The sequence below is a fragment of the Thermobia domestica genome, chromosome 10 (genome assembly GCF_964235325.1).
Source record: "Thermobia domestica chromosome 10, izTheDome1.hap1.1, whole genome shotgun sequence".
NCBI classification, from domain to species: Eukaryota; Metazoa; Arthropoda; class Insecta; order Zygentoma; family Lepismatidae; genus Thermobia; species Thermobia domestica.
The window spans coordinates 106,345,216-106,363,845 of NC_137463.1; the positions used below are offsets into that span (position 1 = coordinate 106,345,216).

The 18,630-nt window shown below is 35.7% G+C and overlaps 1 protein-coding gene across 4 annotated transcripts in view; it reads right to left on the bottom strand.

The window, feature by feature from the left end:
- Nucleotides 1–18,630, bottom strand: part of LOC145662634 (uncharacterized) — a 94,422-nt gene that overhangs the window by 6,811 nt on the left and 68,981 nt on the right. The window lies entirely within an intron of this gene.

Below are 18,630 nucleotides of genomic sequence, written 5' to 3' on the forward strand. Positions count from 1 at the left end.
ATGACTGTAAAGTCTCAGGAAGCAATGAGAAAACCGACGAACAGCATATCAGGACCTTGGAAGAGAAAGGGCGAATCCAGAAATCGGGGTGTTGGGAAATCAAGCTGGAAGTTTTGCAAGCGCTTCAAGATAGCAAGGGCGAATCTTTGTTTATCTAGAAATTGTGAGAATACTAAGGGCGAACCAGAGCAAAACACGGTATCTATGTGTTGTCCAGACTTGTCTGATGCGAGGGGGAAAAAATTAAAAATCGATTTTTCGAGATCGCCCTTTGCCCTTTCTCTTCCAAGGTCCTGATATTAACTAATGGAAAATATATCCCTACATGCTTTCCACTATTCTCAACGCTTCTTAATCATTCCATTGTGTTATTTTGAAATCTGTTTAATACCCGAGTATCTCCAGCAGTAATTACAAATTATCTAGGATTTTCATAGCATACATCTAACATTTATTAGTCCTCATAGGAAGTCCCTGAGCTGAGAAAAGATGACAGTGTACTTTTCCCAGTTCCATTCTTTTCATCCAGTGTTAGGAAAACAGATCCAATAATTCCTGGACTTATAGCCACTTTGCATAATCGGACATTAATAATGGCACATTTGAAGAGGGCATAAGAAAAAAAAAAAATAGTTATCGAGAAAGTATCGCAGAATTCGTACCATTACCTACAAATCTGTCTCCTTTCTTATATTGATTTTATAATTTTCTTTCAGTTTCTCGAGCTCAATGAATACAATTGTTTCAAAGATACGCAACTGCTAAGTACTCAAATTTATCCCAAAACGTAACAGCTGCTATACAGGAAAGTAAATTCAACGTATGGAAAGGACTCTTCTTGCTCTAAACAATAAAATGAACTTGCATCCTTTTAAAAGTGTCTGCAGAAATCATTCTTGCATATAATGCGCTTGCAGGTAGGATGCATCAGAACACTGTAAAAATATATTTTGTGTCGATTTCAGTCTCTAAAGGAGATGGTTCATCCTAACTATCAACCCTTCATACGCCTTAGTTTCGTATTTAAAATTAAGACCTGATTTAAAGATTGTAGAAAAAAAAAAAGCCATCAACATTTTAAAGTCGGTAAAATAGATGGTTTAGCAATATTATATGTACATGGTTAAATAAAAATATTTCGCTCAAGTGAACCTGGCATTTAGATGCACTATCTGATACCAAATACCCCTTCAGTTTAAAATACCTGTTCTTCGCCCTCTAAGAAATAATATTAATGGAAAATATTTGAAATACACAATCTTTGGCTTTTGGTGAAGTAAGCTCGATGTCGCGTGTAAGAGTTAACTGCAAAGATATCCAAACTTGAGAGTCCGGGTCGAGGGCTCAGACTCAATAATTGAGCGCGAGCGCGTGTAAGCCCAATGAGTTTAGAGAACGCGAGATCGAGCAACTGCAAGGCTCAGTGAGGATTGGGAGTCCGACTAGGAGCAAATGTGACCCTGAGCCTCATTGAGGATAATAAGCCCCGATTGCAAAAGTTAACTACCTGAGTTCTCGGAACTTTCCTCACAAAGTTGTTCCTAAGTCAATTTTCCGGAAGTTGAGACCTAACTAAATAGTTTCCCCGCACTAGGAAAGCCGCTTATTCTCACTATTTCATGAAAATTTTCAGACAATATTATTGTTACATTAAATTGGTTTTATTTTGCATTTTCAGTGTGTTTTAAAAATACATGTTACAAAGGAAATTAGTATTTATATTTAATTTTTGAGTCAACTTGCTTCATCTAATGTGTTATTGGTCAACATCCTACGAATGACGACATATGGATGACAACCAACCAGAGATTTCACTGAAAATTTTGATGAAAAGCCCATTTAAATCGATCAATAGCTTTTTGGGTTAAATAAGTAAGCATGTACACTGCTGTTTATGAAAGCTGTCCCATCGGTAGGATGAAATTTATATCACAGTTTCGTTTCACGGTTATACAGAAATGATTTTATTTCAAAGTGTACAATACTTCTAAACTTAATAAATCAGTACTAAAACCGGAGGTTTTATACGTCGTGACACCGAATAAAACAGATGTTGGATGTGTTTCTAAGAAACCACGTGCCAGTTATTGTATGCGAGTTTACAAAACAACGACATTTCATGTTTAATGACCATGACGAAAAAGCTGCTGACCAACCATATACCATGGGCTTCATGTCAGACAACTGTGCAGGCCAGTATCTGGCATTTCTCCAACAAGGCTTATAAATACATATGTGGCCTAGCACTGTCTTACTGAAATATGGCGTCCGTAGCTGTCTGAAGGAACGGTTTTACTTAGGTCTCGAAAACTTCTTCAACGTAGCAGCCAGTGATGAGGCTACTTTCAATGCATAGGGCGATCTCGTACTTAATAGCATCCCACACAATCACTTCTATTGTTTGGCCACTATGGCGTTTCACAATGCATGAGGTGTTTGTGTTCCTGGGTCAATAGAAACCGACACAAAGGCATGCGTACCGCCAGTCTAGCGTTCAGTAGCCGTTCTCGAACCGTTGCCGCAGGCAAGTTCACATCCGTTACCGCGTTCCAGTGTTTAGGTAATACTAGGGACAGCATTATACGGTCCGTCACGACTATGCTGATAAGATAGGCATCGCTTGGTGTAGCTATGTTGCATGGTTCACATCCCGAACGTCGCTGCAAACAGTTCTCTTGACTATTGCTTACATATGCATCTCTGTTGTAGCGGCATGCTCTATACGTGTACGAATTCCGTGGTACAAGAACCTGCCTTGCTGTAGACCGACTACATGATCCCATTCAAACGCAGTCGTCTGTTTATATTGTTCCCTTTGACATACACGAGAAATAATGTCAGTTGTCCACATGTTTGTCGAATGAGAAAAAACCAACGACTACTGAAAAGCTGCCCAAATAACTCTCTCCAAGCAAAACAAAAATATGTTAATGAATATGCGTATGTGCCTTCCTGCTGAAATTGTACCCAATCGTACATCACATCGTACATATCCTGTGAGTTTAAACGCACTCTCACCATTTCTTCTTGGTTCTGCAATTTTCACAAATTGTAGTGCACATAAATAGACATATACAAACCCGTAGAGCAGTAATTTCCAAGTGATGCTCAGTGACGTCATAGATTGGTCATCGAATTCTCAACAAACTCTTCACAAAGAGCAAGAAGGCCACAACCCTAGCGTTGATAGCAGACAGGCCAACAAGGCGCAGTCAATCGTTTTGCAGATACACTACTCGTGGATTTTTGACTAACTGAACACTGCCAGCCATCCTTGTTCCACCACTGCCACCCTTCCACCATTATTCCATTCTAACTACTACATTTCCTCCTCTGTTTCACTCGACCAGTTCTCTTTCTCCTAGCTCTTATCATAAAAGCTCACTCCTACGTCACACACTGGCGAGTTGGGATGAAAATGGCTGCCGTATAGTTTCAATAGTATAAATAAGATGCTAATTTTACAGGTTCTGTACTATGAAAGGAACTGCTTTACAGGGAATGCACACATATACAGAAAACTATCAAAATGAACCTATCACGTTGAAGATATTGACAAAATAAAATTGAATAACTGGTTGAGGTTTAACGTCCCTTTGGAACACAAACGCTATGAAACGGAACTTACGCTTAAAAGAGGAATACTAATTACTACTACTCAGGTTTATACTACGGATATACTACTACTCAGAATCTGAGAACAAGCGCGTTAGCTACTCGAGTTACATTGTTGATCTTCATTTTCTAGTCTCAGTGCTTTAAAAAAGAGCCTTAAACTACAAACAAATAAATGGATTTGAGGGAAGAGAGTAATATGGAATGACTTGGCATAGGGTAGAAGCAATAGCGGACTTTCGTTTCTGTGCTATTGAGCCTCGACGTCTTGTAAAGCAGGGGAAAAAAAGTTACTTAAAGTATGTTATACAGAATCTATTAAAATTGTATTTTTATAGTAATTGATTTAAACCAAAAAAAAAAAAAAACAAAAAAAAAATAGTACGTATATTCAGATCAAATCTAGGGTTAAAAGAGGTTGAAAACAGCAGAGCCCTAGCAAAATATTCTGACACACAAATTCAATTTACGACTGAAGAAAACGGAGATGAAGTAAATTATATTTTTTTCCTTTCTTAATATGTAAATTGAAAGGCAATAGGTCCTTGATTCTTCTCTGTACTAATCACGAAATGATTTCTCTTTCATTCATTCCAAGAAACCATGAAATCTTGAAAGGAAGGAAGGACTACAGAACAATGATGAAACCTTATAATTTGACACGTTTAAGAAAAATGAAGTTTTAATATTTTTGACCATTAGTTCTACCACACTTTCCTCGTTACTTCTACTCGTCTATTTATTTTTACAATTTATTCATTGTTTACTTACAAATCAAAAGGTTTCAGAAAAAAATCAAAGTTTGAGTAGAAAAAATAAAATGAAGTGCATTTTTCAGAAAGTGATGTTGATGCGAATTTTAAACGAAATGGTGTTCTTTTCTTTTCGTGATTTTATGTCGCACATTTATAAGAAATGCTGAAAACTTTCTGGTTTTGCTCCCCTCCCATCCACAAAAAACCTCCGATATAGGTTCATGTGAAGTTTCGTATCAATATGTAAATGGTGCAAATAAATGTTTCTTATCATTCATTATTATTTCCTCTGATCTGAAGCAATAATGATAAAAGCTCAAGCAAGTTACACACCTTTGGAGTGTCAGACCGTCATGATTTTTTTCTTCTTCAGGGAAAATATGCAAAGGACATTCACGCTGAGATGGCACAAACATTAGGTAAGCAGTATCCTTCTTATAACACCAACAAAATGTGGATAGCTCGTTTCAAGACTGGCCATTTTCATCGTTGAAAATGAGCCCGGAGTGGCGCCATCCAACTTCAACCATCGTGGGAACATGTGATTTTGTCGTAACACTGATTCTTGAGGACAGGGGAATATCGAAAACTAAAGATCTCACGGGAGCGTGTTGGATTCATTATCAACAGTATACTTGACATGCGCAAGATTTCAGCAAAGTTGATGCCAAAATATCTGAACACGGATTTTTTTTTTAAAAAAAGTTGAAACATCTAAGGTAGTTTGGGCCTGTTTGAGGCTAATGCTCTAAATTTTTTTGGCCCGATTAGGACTGAGGATGAACCCTGGGTTCATATTTATGATCCTGAGGCCAAAGATCAGTCAATGGAGTAGCGCCAATCCGGGCATTCGCAGCCAAAGACGTTCTGCATACACAAACCAGCAAAGATGATCGTGGCTTCAATATTCTGGAACAAAGACAGTATTCTGTTTGTGGAATATCTATCTCGGAACTCTAATATCACCAGCTAAGCTATTCGGCCAGCTGCAAGAGGTAATTACGACGGAACGCCGCGGAAAGTTGTTCCAAGGAATTATCAGTTTGCATAAGTGCATAGCTCATATGTTCTACATTGTGGCTGCCAAATTGAACACTCTAGGATTCCAGTTGGTCACCCATCCCCCCTATTCGTCTTGCCTGGTTCCCCTTGTTTATAATGTTCAAATTCATAGAACTCTTCAGGGGACGTCATTTTTAGAACATTCCTGACGTCTAACATACTACGGAGACCTGGTTTCAGGCACAACCAAGGAATTTTATTTGAAAAAGTCAGAGAAATTGCAATATCGATGCACCAATCTCAGGGGGAAATATGCTGAATAACTGTGTAATTTCATCCCTCTAGACGTACTCTTTCTGAGCAAAGCCAGGAACATTTCAGCATCCCCACGTACGTCCTTTACGCTAAAGAAGACGGATAGTTAATGAAAGTAAATGATTATGATTTAATTGCTCGAATGACAATGTGGGAGGAAACGACAAAGACCAAGGAAAATCCACGTATGCGATGTTGTCCACTACAAATTTACGTGACAGAAGATCGAACCAGAGACCTCTCGCACCAGAAGTGAGCGCTCTACTATCACTTTCGACTTCTTCCGGGTCACCGAGTCTTTTGGACCACCACAATGTGTTCAGTTCGCCTGGTTTGAGCAGCGAGACTCATACAAAGGTGACAAGGATGAAAATCTTGACCAAAGATGATTTCAGGAGGTATCCTAAGGGAAATTTTTTCCCGGAGCTTTATCTCCGTCCATGGGGTTACCAGTATATTTACAGTACTATTTTTCACCCCTCCATGTATTGAAAGTATCAGGGTGCAAAATCGTTTAAAAATGGTGGGGGGAAGAAGTTCAGTGATCCACACTAATACCTCACTGTGCTTCACACATGAAGTGGGGACTCCAAACAGTTGAAAATATTCATGGATTACTATTATTATTCAAGTATAATAATAATAATAATAATAATAATAATAATAATAATAATAATAATAATAATAATAATAATAATAATAATAATAATATGTTCACACTAGTCGTCATTGTTATTTAAAATACTTTAATAATGCTATTTATTCATTTAACCTAAATTGGTACACTTATCTACTGCATTTAATATATACTTCAGTGCGTATGGTCTAGGGTTAGATCCCATGGGAGCACAGTCCCCTTGTGTTTAGCATCATATTGAGGGCTGCATTCACGAAAATAGCAGTATGAAATCTAGAAGACAGAAATAATAGTAAGTACTGTATAAATAGTAACTGACTTAACAAAAGAAAGAAAAAAGTTCTATAATAGACGCAAAGGTCAAAAAGTTTGGTAAACGTTTTAGTTTATTTTGATACATAGATTGACTAATATATTTTAATAATAAATATGTATAGTACATCCTAACAATAAAAATGGAAAATTACTCTTAATTAGCTCTGTAAAAACGACGCAGAATTAAAGCAAAAATGAAACTAGAAAACTTAAACTGCAACATCAAACAACAACACAATTTGATACCTATAATAAATATATCATAGCTTTCTACAATATTTCACGATTTGGAACATGTGAAAAACTCATATCAATATCTCGCGCGGGATGTGAGCGCTCTGCCACTGAGCCACTGTGCCCTCCATAAGCGTCTCTGGCGGGGCGACAAGGGGGACGCGTCCCCCCAATATTTTGAAGTACAGAATATTCAATATTTTATTCTAATTTAATTTATTTAGTCATGACAATAGAACATATAAATAATAATTATTATATTTATTTGGAATATAATATTCGGGCTGTGAAACTATTATTACAGAGTTCTTGATATACAATCAAAGGGTCCGTGAAGGTAAGCAGAAAGGTAACAAATGAAGTCGAAGATAATAGAGCAACCTGTGTTTATAATAAACACGTTGGACTAGGTAGTACCATTTAAATCACTTTCTTTGATGTCCCCCCCCCCCAAATTTCACATGCTAGAGACACCAGTGGTGCCCTCTATACTATATTAGTAATTTTGCAACTGTTTGGTTCAGCCTGACAATTTTCTTATTGACACATTTCTTTTTTCCTGCTTTTTCTGTAGTTGTTTCCTTGAGATGAACATCCTCATCGACTCTCTGGCCGGAAATAAATAAGCTCCCATAGGGTCTACTAAGTTTGGTGACATCGTTCACCTCTTACGGTGTGTGGGCATCGGACAAACATTGTACATGAAGAGAGTGAATGAACTTTTTATTTTCTTCTGGGTAGCTCCAAGTATACGCTAGAAGATAAAGATCTTCATATAGTCACAACTAAACAACTTTTTTTTTTTTTTTTTTTTTTGAGTAGGCATGCATTTAAAATTGTTTGTTTGAGAATTTTCATCATACTTATATTTTCATATTAAGGTGTCCACCCTACAGATTTTGGTAGGAGGGAAATGCAAGCGTAAAATTTTTGGTGGGGGAAAATTCCCTCCGTCCCCCCGGGATTTCGCACCCTGGAAAGTATTCCCTCTCCGGAAGAAATATTCTGAAATCATCACTAACCGTGACAAAAGCAACCCAACTGACTTTGTCATCACTGTTCGTAACTAGTACAATTTACGTTCACATCTCAGGGAATATGTGGTTTGTAGTAGCAATTATTATATGAGAGGAATAAGCTAGAGTGTGGTTACATAAATTTAAATTATCTTACAGATCATTATATGCAATATACAGTAAATGCATTATTTTATAAACTTAAATATAGATTACTGAAATACGGTAGTCAGTGTTCGAATTACTGGGGGATGATGGGGGATATCCCCTTCTGTAAGGAAACAGAAGTACCGCTGCGAGATATGTTTATATGGGGATGCACTGCAAAATATTCGTGATAATTTTCTCTTCAAGTGAAAGCCATGCCTGTATAAAAGTCCCCTAATTCGCTTATTGACGTGCAATAAAGTGAAAAAAAAAAAAAAAACATAATAAAAACTTGCAATATTATTAGGCATAGTAAACACTAAAAATGTAGACAAAAATAACTAAGTGCGTACCCAAAAATGTTTGCTGTGGGAGGGGTTCAATACTACAAGCTACTATGCCTATGTAGTATTCAACGGGTATTATTCTGTACCCGAAAAGACGAAACGTATTTGTAAAATACTTCCTCCTATATTTTCAGAAAAATAAATGATAGAATTAGATTGTTTTTATAAGAGAAAGTACAGATGAAGGGTAAGATCAAATTTTCATGTTACGTGAATCATTTCCCTGTTAAATAAGTATAGTTTTATTGAGAAAATGTACAAATGTATGTTGAATTAGGAAGTTTGGGGGGTGTCCCGTACCCGGTGGACACCCGTGGGTGCGCCCCTTGAGATAACCAATCATTACGGTTTATGAATTTCTTGGGGAGGAGGGAATCTGCAATAGTTCTCTGTCGTGTAATTCTGCAGACATTAATTTCTTATCAAAACTTCCTTGTAACTCGGTGACTAGCTGAAGGGATAAATTCACAGAAACTAGGGTATTTTCTCTGTTTAATATACATGAGCTAAGAATAATTCCTGTCTGTTATGAAGACATTACTAAAACGCGGAGGTAAAAGAAAAATGTTCGTATCTGAGTGCGTCCGTACCGTAGAAGGGAGGTCCTTTACCATCATTACACGTAGCCTACATTTTTGACGGGACTTCGAGATGTCCGCTATTGAGAAAAGTTCGTTATGGGAGATTTCGCCGTACCATGAAAACATTTAATGCTCCCATAATTAACTGACGAGTAAATACAATATTTATATTGAACATTAAACATTACTTGTTTGTTTCTTTAGAGTTTTGTCTTTTATCGTTGATTAGGAGTTATATTTTTGGATATTACCTTCCTTTCAAGCCCGTCACGTGTTAGAGATTACGTTCCTTGGTGATCACACTACTCTAGAAACTGGGAAAGGAAAAAAGGAGGAACCTTTATGTTAGGTACCATCCCAGTATTCACTTGGCGTAAAGGAGAAAAACCCTAGAAAAACTTCAATCAAGATGGCTGACGTGGAGAAATCTAGTTAGTCATTTAGTTACGAAGAATTCGAAATCTGTAAATGACAGTAAGGAAATCACAAGATAATTCTTAATCTCTGTTAAAATAAAAGAACAACACATACTTTGTAAAAATCGATTCTTAATTAAAGGTAAAAACAACGAAAATAATGAACTTACAGTGACTTTAGATCTTGCCATTGACAGTACTGAAGATGGATTATTGTAGTAACATGCAAAAGACGTCTCGCATTAAGTACAAAGCAGAAAACAATAGCTAAACGTGAGGAACTTCTCGGTATCTCGATCAACACAACTCTAGGCTACACGAATGACACAAAGAACTTGGAAACCGTGAAGGTTCGGAAATGTCATTGGTCGATATGCAAATAAACAACCCCCTCTGTGTGTCAAATGTCAGATTATCCATTGATCCATCAGTACTAAGCATGTGAAAGTCTTACTGCTTGTTATTGACTACTTTATCGGCTACTTTCTGTCTACTAAATAAATGCATGACAGACAAAAAATAAAATAAAATAAAAAATAAATAAAAACTTAAAGTCACCACAAGACGTCAATATTTTTCTTCCTGTGTAAGTGCGTACTTCACTTGCATCAAATAAAGAAATGTTAGATTAAAAAGTCTTCGGTTACTCCGATAGCTTCTATAAGGAGGTGCACAATCTAAATCAGTGGTTCTCAACGGGTATACCGTGGCAAAGAATTGTCACACAGATTAAACGTGTGTATATGTATGCCGTGGAAGTTCCGAGGCAATGTGACAATGAAGGTGAAAAAAAAGTTAAAAATTAATATAATTCAACATAAAATTGGAAACAAAGGAACACGACAAATATACCGAAGGCCTACAAGTATCTATTTTCCACAGATATTCACGAACGGACACCAGTAATTAAATGAGAAATTTGAGCTTGTCTTTTAAACTTACCTGTTAGTGTGCCGCGCGTACACTCAACAAAGACGGCCAAGACTATAGACAAAGTTTTTGGTCTATGTAGATCAATACTGAATCCTGAAGTTGTAGTGAATTTCTATCGCTTTCAGTTTTAGTATAGAGATCAGAATAGAGATTAAATGTATTCTCAGCACACTTGTAATCGACTGCAGAAAACCGCTTTACGCTGTTAAGTATCATCGTTTTTATTTTATAGCGATCAACATTAAAACTGGAAATGGCTGATTTCTATCATTTCTGGTTTGGATATAAGCTACCATCAACGAACTTTATTCCTAAGTCTTGACCCTCTACTCTCTGATCAAAATTGATGATCCATCAAGTGGTTGTTAAGAATTTTTGTCTTCCCCGACGGGCACACACATACACACACAAAGTATATATTTTGAAGGAGTTTTGGGACACTCAACTTAAAAATGCTAAAAGAAGCTTATTACTGAACGAAAACGAAAAGTCGCAGGAATCCAGAAAGATAGTAGGATGAATTTGTCATTGTTTTTTTTTTATATAAATCTCTAATTGAAGCATTATTATTATTATTATTATTATTATTATTATTATTATTATTATTATTATTATTATTATTATTATTATTATTATACTTTTGTTATATATTTTATCACAGTTTTCAATTTATGTAATACATGTGAATGGAAGTAATGCTGAAAGTTTACTTTGAAATCAAAGTGTTGATTATTTATATATAAAGTCTGTGAACGACATATAGTATTGTATTTGTTTAAATTATTTTAATATACTATTATTTTAATGTGTTCATTTAGTTTTATTTTGTATTATGATATAATCCTCCATTGCATTTTGTTTGTATATTCGTGACCAATTGTGACTTAGATCAGCGTTTCCCAACCGGTGTGCCGTGAATGGGCCGCTGGTGTGCCGCGAGGAAATCGAAACAAATTATTAATTCTATAGGAATCAAATTGCAAGACATAAGGAAAATGTATATTTGTATTTCACATTTACTATGAACGTCTACTATGAATCTACAACTTTAAGTTTCGTACCATATTACTTTTCTGTATATTTTTAATGTTGAAAAAAAAGTATTTATCATTGTTATGACTATTATTGCTTCTTTATTGTTGCAGACTATTTCGTAACTTGAAATTTTAAAATATCATTCAATTATTTCGACAAAGCAAACATGCATACAAATTATCTACATTTGTGTTTTAAAACTAAGAGATTTGTTTCTTCGTTCGTTATTTAGTGATCTTTCTTGTTAGTGAAGGTTGGATACAGTTTTCGAAAAAGAAACCATAGTTTTAAGAACCTGAGTCCAATATTTCATTGCAATTGTTGTCTATTTTTAAATTAGAATGTAAAATAAGCATAATGATTTACCACGGGGGAAAACCAGTGATCGAGCTTTCTTCTCTGTGAGAAGATCAGTAATCACAGAAAAAAATACCACGGTATTTCATATTTACAAATAATAATATATATGAGTATGCCGCAAGAATTCGTTACAGTTGTAGTGTGCCGCAAGTTGAAAAAGGTTGGGAAACGCTGACTTAGATTGTGGTCACTAATATCAATAAATTCAAATAAGTATTTTATTATTATTACTTTAAATGCAATTTATTCGTTGTAAGATGAAAAAAGGTTAACTCTTCGTTATGGGATGAATGTTAACTTGTTATGGGGTGATTGTACTTCGCTATGTTTTTCAATCCACTGATTTCTATGAGAAAATATTCTATTTTGTTAGAAATAAAAAGGAATTTTAATGATGGACAGGATAGAAGGGATGAACTTAGGTTTTCTTCTTCAGATTTACTTTTAAATGTATCTTTGTGAAAATTTAGTTGTATGTTAACATGTTTTAAATATTTAGACCTATGAAGCCTAATGTAAATATTATTGAATTTATCTCTATACATAAAAGAAGTCCTGACTGACTAATTAACGCACAGGCCAAATTACTTAAGCTACAAAATTGAAATTTGGACAGGAGAGAGGATTTGAGACGTAAGGTACCACTAAAGAGAAATTTTTGGAAACTCGACCCACAAGGGGGCAATGGGATGGTAATTTTTATATTAGGATATTCAAATCTCGAAATCTCTTAAGGTTACAGACATCAAACTTGATATTTAAAAATCTAATTTTAAATAATTAAACACATGTTTCGGTGCTTTCTTTTAAATATTTGACCTAGGGAAGAAGAAAATAGAAACGAAAAGAAAAAGAATGAGATTTGCAGTTATTATATTAAGGATTAGGATTAGGAATTAATTTCTTGGCTTTCGGTATCGATGATCATGTTAGCCGATCACGTATGAGAGATGACGTCCCTTGGCGACCCCCACTACCCAGCGAATTGAGGAGGAAGAAAGGAATAGGGAAGGAATTGGCCTGGGTCCATTATATTAGGGATCATCCCGGCATTTGCCTGGAATGAATGAGGAAAACTCAGGATAGCTGACCTGAAAATGCTTTTACACTCTTTCAACCCAGTATCCCTACTGAGGATCAAATCCGGGGCCGACTGTACCAAAGCCAAGGACATAAGTGATTACGCTACGCGGGGCCACTATTATAAGGTGTCAATTTCTTGGAATCTTAACCTAGAATGGAATATAAAGCAGGTGGGGTTAGTTATCTAAGATGCCCACATGAGCATTTGAATTTCGTGCTAGAGTTAAGTTCAAATGAATATTATTATATCAAAGGTGCAGAAAGAACATAAAATAGTATTGCCGCAGTAACATGTCGACGCATTTGCTAATATATATATATAAAGCTAATAGCAATGTATATATAGCAATATAAAGCTAATATATTGCTAATATTATATATATATATATATATATATATATATATATATATATATATATATATATATATATATATATATATATATATATATATATATAAAGCATGAGATATTTTAACGAAGACTTGACGAAGAAAACAGTAGGAATATCAAACTGCTAAAATATCCGTTTATTCCAAAAGGAAGAGTATACTTCCCCATATAAATTAGAGGTGTGAAAAACTAAGGTGAGAAAGATATTCAACTCTCTTAACCAGTAATGGTCAAATGGACCCCGAGTATGTTTTATCCGGCCCGTGAACAAGAATGTATTTTTTTTCTTTTCTTTCTGTTTTTTAATTCCATGCGTAACAGGAACATCGTATCTGAATCGAGATTTGACTTCTAACTTTAGTTCAAAATCTTTTGTTGTCACGAATTCTGTCGAGGAATTTGAAACTTAAAATATATAAAACTATAATTATGCCTGTTGTTCTGTATGGTTGCGAAACATGGTCGCTTACTCTGAAGGAAGAACGTAGACAAACTATTTGAGAACAAGATCCTGAGATGAATATTCGGAATGGGAATGGGGAATGACGGAAACATCATAACGAGGAACTGCATAATTAATACCGTTTACCAAACGTTGTTAGGGTCTAGGAAGCTTAGGTGAGCAGCTCACGTATCCAGAATGGAAGAAAGTAGTAACGCTTTCCAAGTTTTAACTAGAAATCCAATCGGAAAATGACAATTAGGCACGCCTAGGCGCAGATGGGAGGACAATATTAATAGGTCTATGAATCTCACAGAAATAGAAAAACAAAGTAGAATCTGGATTCATTTGACTAAGAACAGAAGTCAATGGAGAGCTTTTCTGAACGCAGTATTGAACCTCTGGTTTCCATAGGCCATAGAATTAGTTAGTAGCCTTTTGATCACCACCACGCTCATTCTGCAAGGTAAGGCTGTTGGAACTGGTTTCAGAAAAATGTAGATATTTAAAAGACTTTCGAATGCTTGTGGCTCAGGCTGTAATGGCCTAAGCTGGACATATGCACATAGAACGAAGATTTACAGAACAATATATAAAGTAGCATACAATATGTTCTTAAATTGCTGCTGCTGTTTATTTTTGTTTATATATATCTACAAGTAGTGCGTCACTGTTAGGTAAAGACCAACAAGATACAATCTACTGGTTAACTGATATACAGTAGTACAAAAAATATAATCTATACAATCGGTTCCAGGAAGGGGTAAAAGTGGATCTGAAAAGGTGGGGGGACGGTAAGTAGTGGCATGACGTCACGCCGTTTCCCCTGCCCATCTTTACCCATTGTAACTTTTTTAGGAACTGGGTGGACACCGTACATACTTTTTCGAGGTGGGAGACGGCCTCCCCCCGCGTTCCCCTGCACTTTTACCTCTGGTTTCAGGTTGTATGAAAACTATCGATTATTACTGACAATGAAATATATGTTTTTTAGTGGCATAAAAAGTCGTTTCTCTAGATTTCCTGGAAAACTACGTAGGCATGTCAGCTTGTTCAGGTTGATCATATCTATCAATTGATACAGATAGTCGTTACATTTGCTGAATCGCATAGTTAAATATAAAAATTTAAATTTAAAGAGTTAATTGCTCGCAGTTATAATTAAAAGCTTGATGGTTTACTTCAGTATCATGTTAACAGGTGACACAGCCATCGTACAGCATCCAGAGTAAATGGAAGTTTTACGAGTAATGACATAGCAGCCGTTTTCGGAATACCTGGGAATGGTTTCAGACATCTTGATAGGCTAATCGTTTGTTTCAATGCTCTTCATTGGCCATTCCATTCTCGATTGGTGATCGATTTGTGGGTTTCAATAAAAAAAAAAATTTCGACTTTCTCGAAAATTACGCTTGAGGAATCACTCATCGATATTATTTTATATAACTCGATGAGATTTATCTGTTAGTACAGGCCTCATCTTTGGACAATTATTTTCCTGTTAAACACTAAAAAAATAAAGATTTGTAATTTGTAATTTGCCCGGCTTCGAAGCATAAGTCTTATTTTGTTGTGGCCCGAAGCGCTTTATAAATTGGCTATCACTGCTCTTAACAACGAAAGAAAAGGTAAAAGTTAGAAACAAGCCCATGTCGGTAAGGGTACACAAAGTGCTTTGAACTGTCATTAGATGAAGACAATACAAGGCGCTATTAGTACAATATTCTCTCTTTTAAAAAGCCCTCTTTACATCTATTAAGCACTACTCACAATCTACTTTTTGCACTACAGTACGATTCTTCGCTTGTAAAACGTCTTATTTTGAAGAAGAAAGTCATCGAGGTCGTATAACGCAGTAGAAAGGGTGCTCTCTGCTCAAGTGTTGCAATAACCCCATTACCTCTATTTACCAACATGTTTTAGCTGCAAACTAAGTAGCATGAAGGTCTCCTCTCTGTGGACATGGTACTGTACGTGATGTCTATAAACCATCAACAAACAACAGCTGGAAATGTTTTACTCTGAACGACAAAAGCTAATTTTCCTTCCTCTCCCCCTTCCTTCATTAAACAAAAAACAGGTCAAGTTTAGAGCTGTATAAACATTATAATCGTAATGAGAGATTTTTTTGAAAAAAAGTAATTGCTTTCTTTTATATTTGAGGTAAATACATGAGGGAACACGTAAAATAATTATCTTGCAATTTATTTTATACATAATCTGATTATAACGGATTGAAGTAACAAGAAAAAGAAAAGTTTTGAAATAGAAAACAATAGTGGCAAACAGGTAAGAGAAGGAAAACTGCACGGTTTAGGGTAATTCCGGGGAGAACAATATGCAATATCAATATTCAGCTGTCTAGTTGATCATGCGGCGAAGAGGCTGTATATAGCTAGAACCTACAGCTTAAAGTGATAGGATCGGAACCACATAAGCTCCCAACAATCAATCAATATTCAGTATATCTTAGGGTCGTTTTAGCTGGTTAGACATCTTGATGGTAGACTAATTTTTCTACCTGTTACATAGAAAAATTTGGGACAGAGAGAATGAAGTAACAGATCTCCCCATACGATCATGGTTGTATCTCCCGCCTTCAGTGTGTGTATTTGAAGGTTCAAACTAGTGCTGTCAGATTTTGCAGAGAAAAATAAGAGGAAGATGTTTAGTGATATGTGATATTGAAAATTCAAATATAACAAACACATACGTATACAATTTCACATAATAAAGTCCTCTGGTGTGTAGGGTCCCTGGTTTTAACCCCGGCTAAGTAAGTTTGTGGTGGACAACATCGTGTCCGCCTATTTTTTCGAAGTACTCCCGTTTCCTCCCACTTTCTCATCCCATCAGTTATTCCATTATCATCCTCTTGCTTTAATTAGTCTCCCTTAGTCCAAAAGGCATAATCATAGAACTGAATGGTTTAATTTCATTTTTTTTTTTTCACATAATAAAGTAGTATATTTTTCGTTGTAAAGGAGAATAATTTTACGTTGCTATCAAGAGAATTGTACGAGACGGTGTTGACAGATAAAGTCTAAGATGCTAAAACAAACTATTCTGAAATGTAAGATTAGGGTACCGGATAGAGAGGAGATAAGAACGTAAATTATTACATTTTCTCTGAGAAAAATGAAATGAAATCCTTGAGATTTACGTTCCATGGTTATGCCGGCTAGGCGAAAGGAGACTGTGATAAAGAGAAATGAATGAAATGGTGGACTAAATAAAGTGGGAGAAAACGGGATAACCCCGAGGAAACCCACGCACACGGTGTTTGTTCACCACAAGGTTCACTTGGCGGGGGCTGGGATCGAACCCGGGACCCTTAGCACCAGAGGTGAGCGCTCTACCACTGAGCCGCCGAGACCCCATTTTCTCTCAGAATACTAAGTTGTATCGTTGGGTTGTGTTGTTGGCTGTGTAAGAAATTAGTACCTCTAATTGAAAAACAAAATTCTTTCGGAGAAAATTACAAAAAACATTTTAAAAGTGTCCAAGACTATCAGTTTTCATTTCTTAAAAAAAAGAAAGAAATCGTTTTATGAGCAAAATAAAAATACATAACGTAAACTGTTAAACTTACGGGGGAAAATGTACGATATGGCAATCATAGTTCAAATCCCATTGGAAATACGTTTCGAAAAGCTATCTGGTAGCTGATCCTATGGTTATCATAAGAGTACTATATTCGGTAGGGATTTATATGGTCCGGATTCCATGTTAAGTTGTGGATCCACGTCTCGTGTAGCCTTGGAGCTAAAAAGGGATGTTAAAATTCGAAATCAACACCAACAAAAAAAAAAAAAAAGTTTTGGATGCAAACTCATTGTTTTGATTAATTATTTTCATATCCTCCATGTTGTCTGGACAATTTAATTAGCACTAGCAAATTTCGTTGATCAGAAATCTTCAATTATTAGAGAAGACACTTTGGCTCAGTGGTAGAACTTATTTCTAGTGTGTAAGATCACTGGTTCGATCCCCGGCCAAGTAAATTTTGTAGTTGATATTGAGTCCGTGAGTTTTCTCGGAATACTCCGGTTTCCTCCACATTCTCATTCCAAACAATTCTTCCATCATCATTCTCTTTCCTTAATGATCCATCTCCCTTAACCTAACTGAGATAATCGTCGAACATTAAACTAAAAGATTAAATTTCATTTTCATTTTTCAATCACTGCATTATACTGTTAGTTTGTTGCATGTAGGTATGCAAGGCAAGATGTAGTCAATTGACTCACCTTCGTTTAGGTGCCTGAAAATTCAGCTAGCAAGCTTTAATAAGCCCATTACATTTTATCTCATGCTGTACCCAGAGGGGAAAACCAGAAGCCGAAATATTAATTCGGATTGCCGAAGACCCTCCACACTGGTTTAGTGGATACCAAGTGCATTTTTGACATACTGGGATCCTGGATTCAATTCTCGATAAGAGAGCCTTGAAATTTAATCGATTACAGTGGGTCTGATTTAACCTTAAACTGAAGTCTACATCTTATATAATATAGCATCGGTGCTGAAAAAGACACTAAACTCCAATCCAACACACCAACTGGACTGTCGAAGCTAGCAGTCAGCCTATAATTTTTTTAAAAATCACAATCTGTTGAAAATCATCTTCCAATATTACAATTTTGGATTTAAAATTCGACCTGGTTTAGCTGAGACTTTCTGAAGGTAACTGATGACAGTGAACAAACTGAAAGACTTTGGGTTTCAGTGAACCTCAATTTTCACTTCAGGAAAGTTATAGATAAGTACATAAATTGAATTTAGAAGATGTGTTTCAATGAAAATTTCATCTTTTATTTATTTTGTTAGTTATTTAAGTAACTAAGGTGGTTAGTTAAGAAACTGGAAAACATGTTTCGCATAGCAAATTGTTTCAAAATACCGTTCGATAATTACATCTGATAGTTACGATGATTCTTCTAAAAAGACAGGAGCTCGATATTTCTTAATTAAAATTAAAAGAAATTTTTAGTGTTACGTCTTAC